Raw genomic sequence first — 10,887 nt, 5'->3', positions numbered from 1 at the left:
CCCCCCCCCCCTCTCTCTCTCTCTCTCTCTTTCCCTCACTCTTTTGCTTTGGTACATTAATTTCGATGCTGGTTTGGCTTTTTCGTGAGGCACCTGTGAGGTCCGAACCTCAGCCTCGGCTCCCGAACCTAAGCCTCGGTCCTTGAGGATCAAATTTTTCATTTCCCCCTTTTTCCCTATTTTAACCTTTATGCGTAAAAACGGTGCTCTTGGAAGACGGCGTATAGTGCTGCCCGCTGCCCGTTTTAGCTTCTGTGTTGCTTTTTCTCCTGCCCGCGCTTCTATGTGCTTTCAGCGCGTGTTGTACACGCTCTGATATTTTAGATTCCTTTCACCTATCCGACACGGAAATAATAAATAAATAAATAAATAAAATCTGCCAATTATTTCTAATTTCTCGACGAATTATTCAATGAAAATTTAATAAAAATTCGAGAAATTTCCTTTTTTAAATATATTAATAATGAAAAACTATATTAATTAAATAATTTTTTTTTTTAATGTGCTGGGAGGGGAATTATTATTGGGCTTTAATGGGCCAGTATTAATATCCCATGTGGCCCAATTTTAATTATTTCTTTTGCAGATTTTCCGTGCTCTGCTTTTATATAGCAATGTGTTGCAATTATGAGCCTGCTTTTTTAGTATGCATTAAAAAAATTTATATTTTATTATGGCTTTTTTTTTAATATATAATAAATGTATTTAAATTTTAAATTAAATAATTTACTGGACTATGCTCGAATTGGCATAGATATATGAATTCAAGATTCGTAGCAAATTTTAAGATCGGAGGAATAGCTAATTACTTACTAACTATTCGCACGTTTTTGGACAGAAGACTGAATTACGATGATCGAGGATGAGCGTTTTAACCCCGTTTATTGACCTACATGTCGTAGTTGCTGTCACAGAGCTAGCCGTAGCTTCTTTCTCGAGTCCCACGACTGTATATTTTTTTTAATCCATTGATTCTAATAATGGCCATTTATATTTTTTTATTTTCATTAATATTTTATATTCAAATAAAATAGTATTTTTGCATCTAATTGTATTAATTATAATTATCCAAAACAAGAAGGGGATTAATTACACACAAAAAAACAGTTAAAATATATATTTTTTTAATTTATTCCAATTACGTTGAATATTAATAAATTGCTTAATTTTCGTGGAAAACACGCGCGAGTCAGGCGAGTGAGAGCTGATTTTCAACTATTATTTGACAAATTAAAGACGAAAGCGACTGTGGGTCCCAGTCCAACCCAGCATTTTGACCAAACCACCACTGGATATATTATTTTACGCCTCTTCTGTACAGGACATTTTCGTCATTTTATATCCTTCTGCCTTCTATTTTACTCATTCGCAACGTGGCGTTATAATCACCGTTCTTTTATACAGTTTGAGTTGTTTTGTATTCCTCGAACGGCTGCGATGACGCCACGAGGACTGAGGTTATTTCATGTAGGACCCACTGTGGAATTATAAAAATAAAGTTAATTGTTTTTTTCTTTCTATTTTATTTTAGGGTCAAATCGTAGAACTGACTAAAATATTTATTTTCCAATAAATATTTAATTTGTTTTAATTAATATTTGTTATAATTTTAATTCCTGTAATCCACAAAGTCGTACACTATACCTTTGAAAAGTCTTCGTAATAAAATAAAAAAGGGTTAAGAAATTATATTTTAATCTTAATTTTAATTTTTATACTTTTAATAAATCTTAAAGCTTTTATTTTTATTAAAAATTAATTCTATTGCCATTTTATCTATAAAATATATTTACATAAAATAATTTCTATAATGAAATTTATTATTATTATTATTATTATTATTTAACAAAAAAAAATTAACGTTTATTAAAAATACCTGGCTAAAATTTAAAATTTATTATAATAAAAATAAATAAAATTTTTATGCCTAAAATACCAATAAACTAAATACTGAATAAATAAATAAATAAATAAATATATATATATATATATATATATATATATATATATATGGATATATATCATATTTAAATTTTAAAATTTAAACTCAAACGTTGATAACTATATAAACAAGTTTCGAAGTTTGGTTAAATAACAAGAACAGAGTCACAGCCTTTTAAAGCTCGAGGAATTAAATTGATTCTAAATTATAAGCAGTGTGGTTGAAATTTAACAAAAAAAAAAAAACGTTTTAATGCACTTATCTAATGCAGATAGATCCGCATCAAGTCGAGTTGGTATACTCGAAGTTGGCAAGACCATGTTCGGGTTCCTAGCAAAAGTGGGCCCAATCGATGTGCTATGACGGTTTGCATGGTTTTACGAGCATCAAACCATCTAAAAGTCACGACCGAAACTATTTATATACCGTTTATAAATTAAAGTATTAACGATTAATTTTTTTAATATTTTTCTAAAATCTTATGATATTAAATTGGACAATTGTTTTTTCTTATTATTATTTTTTAAAAAAATATTAAAGATTTTTTTTTTATATTATGAAAGGAGTTATTTGTTAACTAAAGTTTAATATATATATATATATATTTTTTTTTTTTAATATTATTTAAATTTTTTTAAAAGTTAGAAGGTTATTTTTACTCCGCGCGACATGACCGGTAGCATTTGCTTCTTCGTCTTCATCCATGGAGAAGCTGAAGAAGTCGGCGATCAGAATCGCCTACGGAAGGGACCACGCTAAGCTCTCTTCTCTGCAACGCCTTCTCATCCCCTTCCTCTACTTGGCGTCTGCTCTCTACAAGCTCCGTGATCACTTCTACCTCTACGGCGTATTTTGCAAGTACTGGTAAGAGTTGGATCTCATTTGAACTGTTTGATTATCGCTTCTTATTGTTTTTATTGTTCGAACGTTAGGAGTAGGATTTACAAGATCATAGTGAACAAATTTGGTTGAATACGCGGCCAATTCCTGGTCTGGATGTTGTTTTCTGTTCGGTTTCTTAGTGGCATTGAAAGATTTTTTGGAATCTGGGAGCACGATTGAGTTGCTCGAGCCCTAGATTGTTTGTTTTTGCAATTATTTTGTTTCATAAGTGAAGATAAGCTCGGGATCGATGCAATGGATTGAATTAAGTTTTGTTTTTCAGTTATTGAATTGCAATGGCCTGGGATTTGTTGATGTTTATTGTATTGTTGTAGTTCGTATTGACATCTGTTGACATGAATGCTGTCAGTTCCATGGAATTTGACTTTGGGAGGCCGGTTACGTATCGCTGTCAGCCTCACGGTTTTAAACGCGTTTGTTAGGGTTAGGTTTCCACACCTTTACAAGAAATGCTTCATTCTCCTCTCCAACCAACGTGAGATCTCACAATTCAACTCTCTTGAGGATCAACGTCCTTGCTAGCACACTGTTGGGTATCTGATTTATATACCATTTATAACAGTCTAAGCCTACGGCTAATAGATATTGCTGTCAGTCTTATGGTTTTAAAACGCGTCTTTCGTAGTTAAGTAGCGGAACCGGTACTCATCCAGTTACTATCCTCTTTGGGCTTTTTCTTCCTGACTTCTTCTCGAAGTTTATGGACTTTCCCTTATGGGTTTCTCCATTACAGGTCTATTAGAGAAAGGTTTCCACACCTTTACAAGGAATGCTTAGTTCCCCTCTCCGATAGACGTGTTATCTCACTTGTTATAATCTCCCAAGATCTTGATTGAATATCCTATTTTAACATAACAATCAACGGCATCTAGCGAAGATAGTGAAGTAAGCAGCCAATTTAGTCTTGGTGATGCTTCAAGAATTCGTTGTTTGATAACTGTTCATAACTTTATAGTATCCTAAGAATTTAGTTGATGATCCTTTTGGTTTGAATTCCTGCCAGGGTTATGGTGGTGGGGATGAAGCCAAAATGCTTATAAGGCTTCTTGCTGGGAGTCCCATTAAAGTATGCATTGGAGCAGACAGGAGAGCTTCTGCTGCTTGAACAAGTAGGTAATCTTCCCAAGTCCGAAAAAATTAGTGCTGTTATTCTTGATGATAGAATGCAATTACATCATCTTATGACTCTTAGTTGTTAATAATACTTTTACGGTGGGTCCATGAGTTTTGTATAAAATGTAACGGCCCATATCCACCACGAACAGATGTTGTCCTCTTTGAGCTTTCTCTTTCGGGCTTCCCCTTAAGGCTTTAAAACACGTCTGGTAGAGAAAGGTTTTCACACCCTTATAAATGGTGGTTTGTTCTCCTCCCCAACCAATATGGGACATCACAATGCATAGGATAGTTGTTTTCCATTCATAGTATAGGTTGAATTTCCGTTTGCATCATTAGTATAGGTTAGTATAGGTTGAATTCCCATTTGCATCATTAGTATAGATTAGTATAGGTTGAATTCCCGTTTGCATCATTAGTATAGGTTAGTATAAGTTGAATTGTAATTGCATTAATAAATCATAGGTTAATATAGAACATTTATTTCAGAGTTGTTTTTCGTTTCTTTCCCTTGTATTTGTTATTCATGAGGTAATAAAAGACAAACTTATGTCACATTTATGATAAGAGCCATTAAAGTAAATTCCGCGTTAGTAATGACCTTAGATTAAATAAGTAAAAATTTAGAGTCGTTGCAAATGGTATCAGAGTCAAACATCGGACGATGTGCCAACCTTCTCGCTGTTCCCCGAAGAGGGTAGACACGAGGCGGTGTGCCAGTAAGGACGCTGGGCCCAAAAGGGGGGTGGATTTAAGGACGGTCCCATATCGATTGGAGGAAGGAAAGAGTGCTAGCGAGGATGCTGGGCCCCAAAGGGGGGTGGATTGTGATGTCCCACATTGGTTAGGGAGGAGAACAAACCAATCATTTATAAGGGTGTGGAAACCTTCCCCTACCATACGCGTTTTAAAGCCTTGAGGGGAAGTGATATGATAAGGAATCAATACAAGGGGAATAAGATTCGGATTACCTTGTTGATCGAATATCTCATGGCAAGAACACTTGATTGAGATTCGAATCACTCCACAAGCAAGATCGATCATGTCTAGCTTGAATGATTCTTGTTGATCAAATATCTCAACGTGAGAACACTTGATTGAGATTCGAATCACTCCACAAGCAAGATTGATCATGTCGAGCTTGAATGATTCTACATGCAACCTAAACTACATAGAATTGCAAAGAAACTTAGTCATTGGCTAAAGAAGAGCACAAATGCTTCTTTTACTATATTTTCCAAGTCTACTTACAAATACAACAAACATGGCTTTATATAGCCTCAAAATGAAACTGAAACTAACTACAAGGGGGTAAGATTCGGATTACCTTGTTGATCGAATATCTCAAGCCAAGAACACTTTGTTTGAGATTCGAATCACTCCAGAAGCAAGATCGATCATGTCTAGCTTCAATGATTCTTGTTGATCAAATATCTCAAGACAAGAACACTTGATTGAGATTCGAATCACTCCACAAGCAAGATTGATCATGTCGAACTTGAATGATTCTACATGCAACCTAAACTACATAGAGTTGCAAAGAAACTTAGCCATTGGCTAAAGAAAAGCACAAATGCTTCTTTTACTATATTTTCCAAATCTACTTTCAAATACAACAATGTCTTTATATAGCCTCAAAATGAAACTGAAACTATTAAAGACATTCCAAGAGTTGTAACATTCATACTTAATGGTCATAATTAACCAGTATGTAATTGTAACCTAATGTAAATAAAAACCTCTTAAATACATTAATAAAATACAATAACTCTAAATTGTAATCCACCCAAAATTTATAACATGAAACTTCATTCTTCTTCAATGTAGCATGAATTTAAATATCTTTTGATAATTTCAACAATATTTTCTTCACATCTTCATTAAAGCATATTGTATGATTGATGTCTCTTGGTTCATATCAAGAAGCCCGAAAGGAAAAAGCCTAAAAATGACAATATCTGCTAGCGATGTATCTGGGCCGTTACAGAAAAAGTGTAACAGCAAGAAATGTAGAATTAGTAGTATGGATAGATCATCGGGCGCTTACAAGACGGATTGATTTCTTATTAGGTTTTTATGTTGAGATTTTTTGAAAGTGGGTTTGTGCTACAGATTATTGACTGTGCACCATGACTTGGAGATCGTTGTGTTCAATGGGATAACATTATGGGGGAAATTATTACCAGTTGGACCTTTAAGAGAACCATAAGCTGTACTCAAGATAGCTGACACTGCCATTATTCATCATGCAAATATGGTAAAGAATGTGTTTGGGAACATTTTCTAACAGTTTAGTGTCATGGGTTTCTGCCATTGGCTCTGCTGCTGATGCTTTTGAGTAGACAATGCATTTCTGTCATCTTATCCATTTTGTACAGTATTGTTCTCATTTGTCATTGGAAAATTATTTGCGGCAGATAGGAGCATATCAGGTTGATCGACTTGACTCGACTGAACTCGACTTTTGCAATGACCATCACGATTGTAGCATAACATGTTGATCGACTCAACTTGACTTCTTCAGTGACCATCACGATAGGAGCATATCAGGTTGATCGGCTTGACTCGACTCAACTCGACTTCTTTAGTGACCATCACAATAAGAGCATGTCATGTTGATCGATCTCACTCAACTTGACTTCTTCAGTGACCATACGATAGGAGCACATCAGGTTGATCGACTTGACTCGACTCAACTTGACTTCTTCAGTAACCATCACGATAGGAGCATATCATATTGATCGATTTCACTCAACTTGACTTCTTTAGTGACCATCATGATAGGAGCATATCATGTTGATCGACTCGACTTCAGGGACCAATCACGTGTATCAAGACAGGGTAACTATTCTTCTGCTGCAAGTCTGAAAGATCATGTCACCTCCACAAACACTCCCAATTACTTGTTTAGAATTTTCCAAAATTACTTGTTTGCCCTCGTTATGATATCAAATGGAACCTAAGGTATACACTCTCAGTTTAGAGGTCGAGAGATTCAAATTTTTAATTAAGGAAATAAAAATAAAAGATAAAAGAAAAAGTTTTGTAATTCATATTAATAAAATTGAATGATAAATTATTCATGTTCAATTATTGATCATCACATCTGTTTCATCTAATATGAGTTGTTATGTTAACCAATTATCGAGTTAAAATTAGTTTTTATTTCAATAAATATTTCAAATCAAAATTTTGAAAAATTAAAAAAATAAATAAAAATAAATTAATAATATAGATAAATAGTAACAAACGTTTCAACAATGCGGGGATAGCTCAGTTGGGAGAGCGTCAGACTGAAGATCTGAAGGTCGCTTGTTCGATCCACGCTCACCGCATATTTTTCATTATTGTTTGTTTTAACGACAGGTGTCCGTCTTTTTAATGTGATTTTATTTGGTTGAATGTAAACAGTAACGCAGGTACCAACAACGCGGAGATAGCTCAGTTGGGAGAGCGTCAGGCTGAAAATCTGAAGGGCACATGTTCAATCCACGCTCACCACATCATTTTTCGTGAAATAGGCCCAAATTCAGAGGAGCCCATTAAAATGGACGGACACGTGTCGTTAAAACAGAACAAAAACAAACGATAATGAAAATTTCTGCGGTGAGCGTGGATCGAACACGCGATCTTCAGACGCTCTCCCAACTGAGCTATCCCCACGTTGCTGTTCATTTATTTTACTGTTAATTACAAATTATAATATAATATTATTTTAAACCGAAATAGATGTTATGTATTGATAACTTAATATAAATCCAATTTTTCATTTAATTCTGTTACAAATTATAATTTACAGAAGTTTATATCTTTTTATTTATTATTTTTTTATTTGAATCATTTACCTTTTAATCTGAAATATATGTCTTTACACTCCCTTTGAGATTGGAGCGAGAGCACACAAAGTTGGAGTGTTTATGTAACCCAAAACCTAAACAATTACTCGGGCTATCCAACTTAGAATATAAGGGTTGAACTATGTTATAATTTTTTTTTTTCAATTTAGGTTATGTTGAATTCTTAAAACCCATAATTTAGTTCTGTTCACGGGCAGTTAAAAAAAATTATTATAATAACCTAAAAAAAAAAAAGTGTGTATATATAGTTAAAATAAAACAACAACGATGGTCAACTTTTAATGTAAAAGGTTGTTGAGAAAAATCTATTATTGTAATTTTAAATAAATTCCATAATAGAAATATTGCTGTAATTTATAAGAAATTTAACATTTTATACTTAAATTTAGTACCATATTATAATTCCAATTTTTGTTAACAACTTATTTATTTATAAATTTTGCCTTTTATCATAATTATAAAACAAAAAACAATATATATATATATATATATATATATATATATATATATATATATATTAAATGTATTTATTTATACTAATAAATAAAGACAGCGCAAATAATAATATAGTTGTATTATTCATTTACAGTTATTATTGTTATTATTTATATATCCATTAAGAGCACAATTTCCAATGAATCTGGGCTCCTTAAGGCCTGGAGTCGCTTGCTTGTAGGCCCAAATTCACGTATAATGAAATGAAAGCCCATTAAAAAAGGACGGACACGTGTCGTTAAACAGAAAACAAACGATATTGATGAAAAGTTGTGCGGTGAGCGTGGATCGAACACGCGACCTTCAGATCTTCAGTCTGACGCTCTCCCAACTGAGCTATCCCCGCGTTGTTGGTATTTGCGTTACTGTTTAATTTAATCAAATTAAATCACATTAAAAAGACGGACACGTGTCGATAAAACAGAAAACTAAGAATAATGAAAATGTATGCGGTGAGCGTGGATCGAACACGCGACCTTCAGATCTTCAGTCTGACGCTCTCCCAACTGAGCTATCCCCGCTATGATGTTTATCATGGTACTTTATTGTAAGATCATTAATATTTGTTTAAAAAATAAAATTTAAAAAGCATAAAGATACTACAATTATATTTTATTTTTTTTATATATAAAATTGAAAGGTATTAATGTTAATTTTAAAAAATTATATGTATTTTTTTATTTTTTATTTTTATTGAAAGTTTATGGTTATTATGAAAATTTGAAAAATATATCATTTCTTTTTGTTGGACGACGAAAGTCCTACATTGGCTAATGTTGGGAATGAGAATGACAATGATAGTGCGGATTTATAATCAGAGAATACTCTTTCCATTGGGATGAGGCCTTTCGAGGAAGCTCAAGGCAAAGCCATGAGAGCTTATGCTCAAAGTGGACAATATCATACCATTGTGGAGAATCGTTTTCGTTTAACATGGAATTAGAGTCATGCCCTAAACTTAGTCGTGTCAATAGATTGGTAAATTATATCGAACAAAGGACTTCAAAGGAAAAGGAGTCAAGTCTATTCGAAGGCAGTAAAAAATGACTAAGACTCCAAAGGAGTTGAGCCTCGATTAAGGGGAGACGCACTTTGTTCGAGGGGAGGTGTTGGATGAATCCCACATAGGCTAATTTAGGGAATGAGAATGATCATGAGTTTATAATCAGAATACTCTCTGCATTGATATGAGGTCTTTTGGGGAGCTCAAACCAAAGTCATGAGAGCTTATACTGAAAGTGGACAATATCATATATTCGTTTAACACTTTTCACCCAAATGGCGAAAGAATGGAGAGAATCCAATCCCCAATCCCTATTCTGAGCACCACAATTCACGATTCAGAAGCACCGATGAGTACAAAAACAGCAAAGAAGAATGAGATTTCCTTACAGAACGCGAAGAATTCAATCAATGGCTTCACCTTCAAGTTCCGTTGCGCTCCGTTTCTTCCTCTTCCACCGAATCTCTCCCGGTCTCTGTCATCAGATCAGTACGATTTCGTAATAAACTCCGGCAGAATGAGATTCACTATCAAATACGCAGCCAGAAGCACGCCGCTCCATAAATTGCAAATAGAAGATGAAATTTCAAGAGATTAATCTTGGATCGGTTCTTGATTAATTTGTGCATCGGTTTGAATCTGAACAAAAAAGAAATTGTCAAAACCTATCTCGATGTTCGCGAGAATTAGAGAAGATGGAATTGCATTGGCTTTTGGCGGATCGAATCGAATCAATGGCTCTATGGAGAAATGTAAATCTGGCGGAAGAAATGGGTTGAGGACTAATATCAAGGGGTAGATGTTCTCTGCTCCCCTTCTTCTAAAATTTTCTTCTTGAACCGGGACTAGAGGCTCGAGCATACATCGCTTGGCCGTAGGCGACGCAAGATTGAATAGGGCGGTTATTGTTTCCTTACATTCCCCTATAACCCAAATTTCAATTTCTCAAATATGGCTTTCAAAACTTTGTTTCGAAATCTCTCTGTTCTCGTTTTTCTAAAACTTTCTTCTTGAATCGGAGCCAGAGGCTCGAGTATACGTCACTTGGCCGTAGGTGACACAAGAACGAATAGGCTTAACTCACTTGTTGCTTGAAAGTGAGTGCCGCACATTCGCAAATCCGATCAAATTGCAATTTACAAAGAAAATTGGTAATTTAACCGAACTAAAAAATTCTCCCAACCCAACCCTCTATTTTCGGATTCAACTATCGGGTTATTAACTTATAAACACAAATAAACTTATAGTCATTCAAGAAAACAAATTTATCAACAACAACTAAATAAAATTGTAACACCTTAACATAATTCAACGTTACCAACTAAAAACAATTAAATACTGTCGTCGCTTCTTGAAATTGGTTACTTTAATAAATATAATTCAACATTGCCATAAAACTAGAGACAATCACTTCTTGAAAATTGGTTACTTGAAAACATAATTCAACATTGCCATAGAATTAAGATAATTTCTTGAAAATTGATTACTCGTTCATAATTGAAAATTTTATAGAACTAAAAAGACAACTAAAGACAAACCAGTTTTGTTTATATTTAATTTATAAAAAAAAA

At 33.8% G+C, this 10,887-nt stretch overlaps 2 long non-coding RNA genes and 3 other non-coding genes across 7 annotated transcripts in view; 2 read left to right on the top strand and 3 right to left on the bottom strand.

The window, feature by feature from the left end:
• LOC111442865 overlaps positions 1-9,252 on the bottom strand; it is a 24,962-nt gene extending 15,710 nt beyond the window's left edge. Inside the window, exons 1-2 of the long non-coding RNA XR_002710386.1 lie at positions 9,139-9,252; positions 6,921-6,932 (exon numbers count right to left, since the gene is read on the bottom strand). This is a non-coding gene — a long non-coding RNA (uncharacterized LOC111442865). The remainder of the gene's footprint in view (positions 1-6,920; positions 6,933-9,138) is intronic.
• LOC111442864 lies at positions 2,602-6,941 on the top strand. 3 transcript variants are annotated; one of them, XR_002710383.1, is made up of 4 exons: positions 2,602-2,806; positions 3,849-3,954; positions 6,074-6,218; positions 6,379-6,941. It is a non-coding gene; the product is annotated as an uncharacterized LOC111442864 (long non-coding RNA). The 3 variants fall into 3 exon arrangements; XR_002710384.1 differs by having other exon boundaries at positions 3,849-3,958; XR_002710385.1 differs by lacking the exon at positions 6,074-6,218 and having other exon boundaries at positions 3,849-3,958.
• On the top strand, positions 7,224-7,296 carry TRNAF-GAA. Its single transcript has one exon. It is a non-coding gene; the product is annotated as a tRNA-Phe (tRNA).
• On the bottom strand, positions 8,587-8,659 carry TRNAF-GAA. Its single transcript has one exon. It is a non-coding gene; the product is annotated as a tRNA-Phe (tRNA).
• TRNAF-GAA lies at positions 8,762-8,834 on the bottom strand. Its single transcript has one exon. It is a non-coding gene; the product is annotated as a tRNA-Phe (tRNA).
• Positions 9,253-10,887: the final 1,635 nt, after the last annotated feature.

This window comes from Cucurbita moschata, unplaced genomic scaffold (genome assembly GCF_002738365.1).
Source record: "Cucurbita moschata cultivar Rifu unplaced genomic scaffold, Cmos_1.0 Cmo_Scf00005, whole genome shotgun sequence".
Classification (NCBI taxonomy): Eukaryota; Viridiplantae; Streptophyta; class Magnoliopsida; order Cucurbitales; family Cucurbitaceae; genus Cucurbita; species Cucurbita moschata.
Note: the sequence above shows the minus strand (reverse complement) of the source record. Positions and strands in the feature narration are given on the sequence as shown.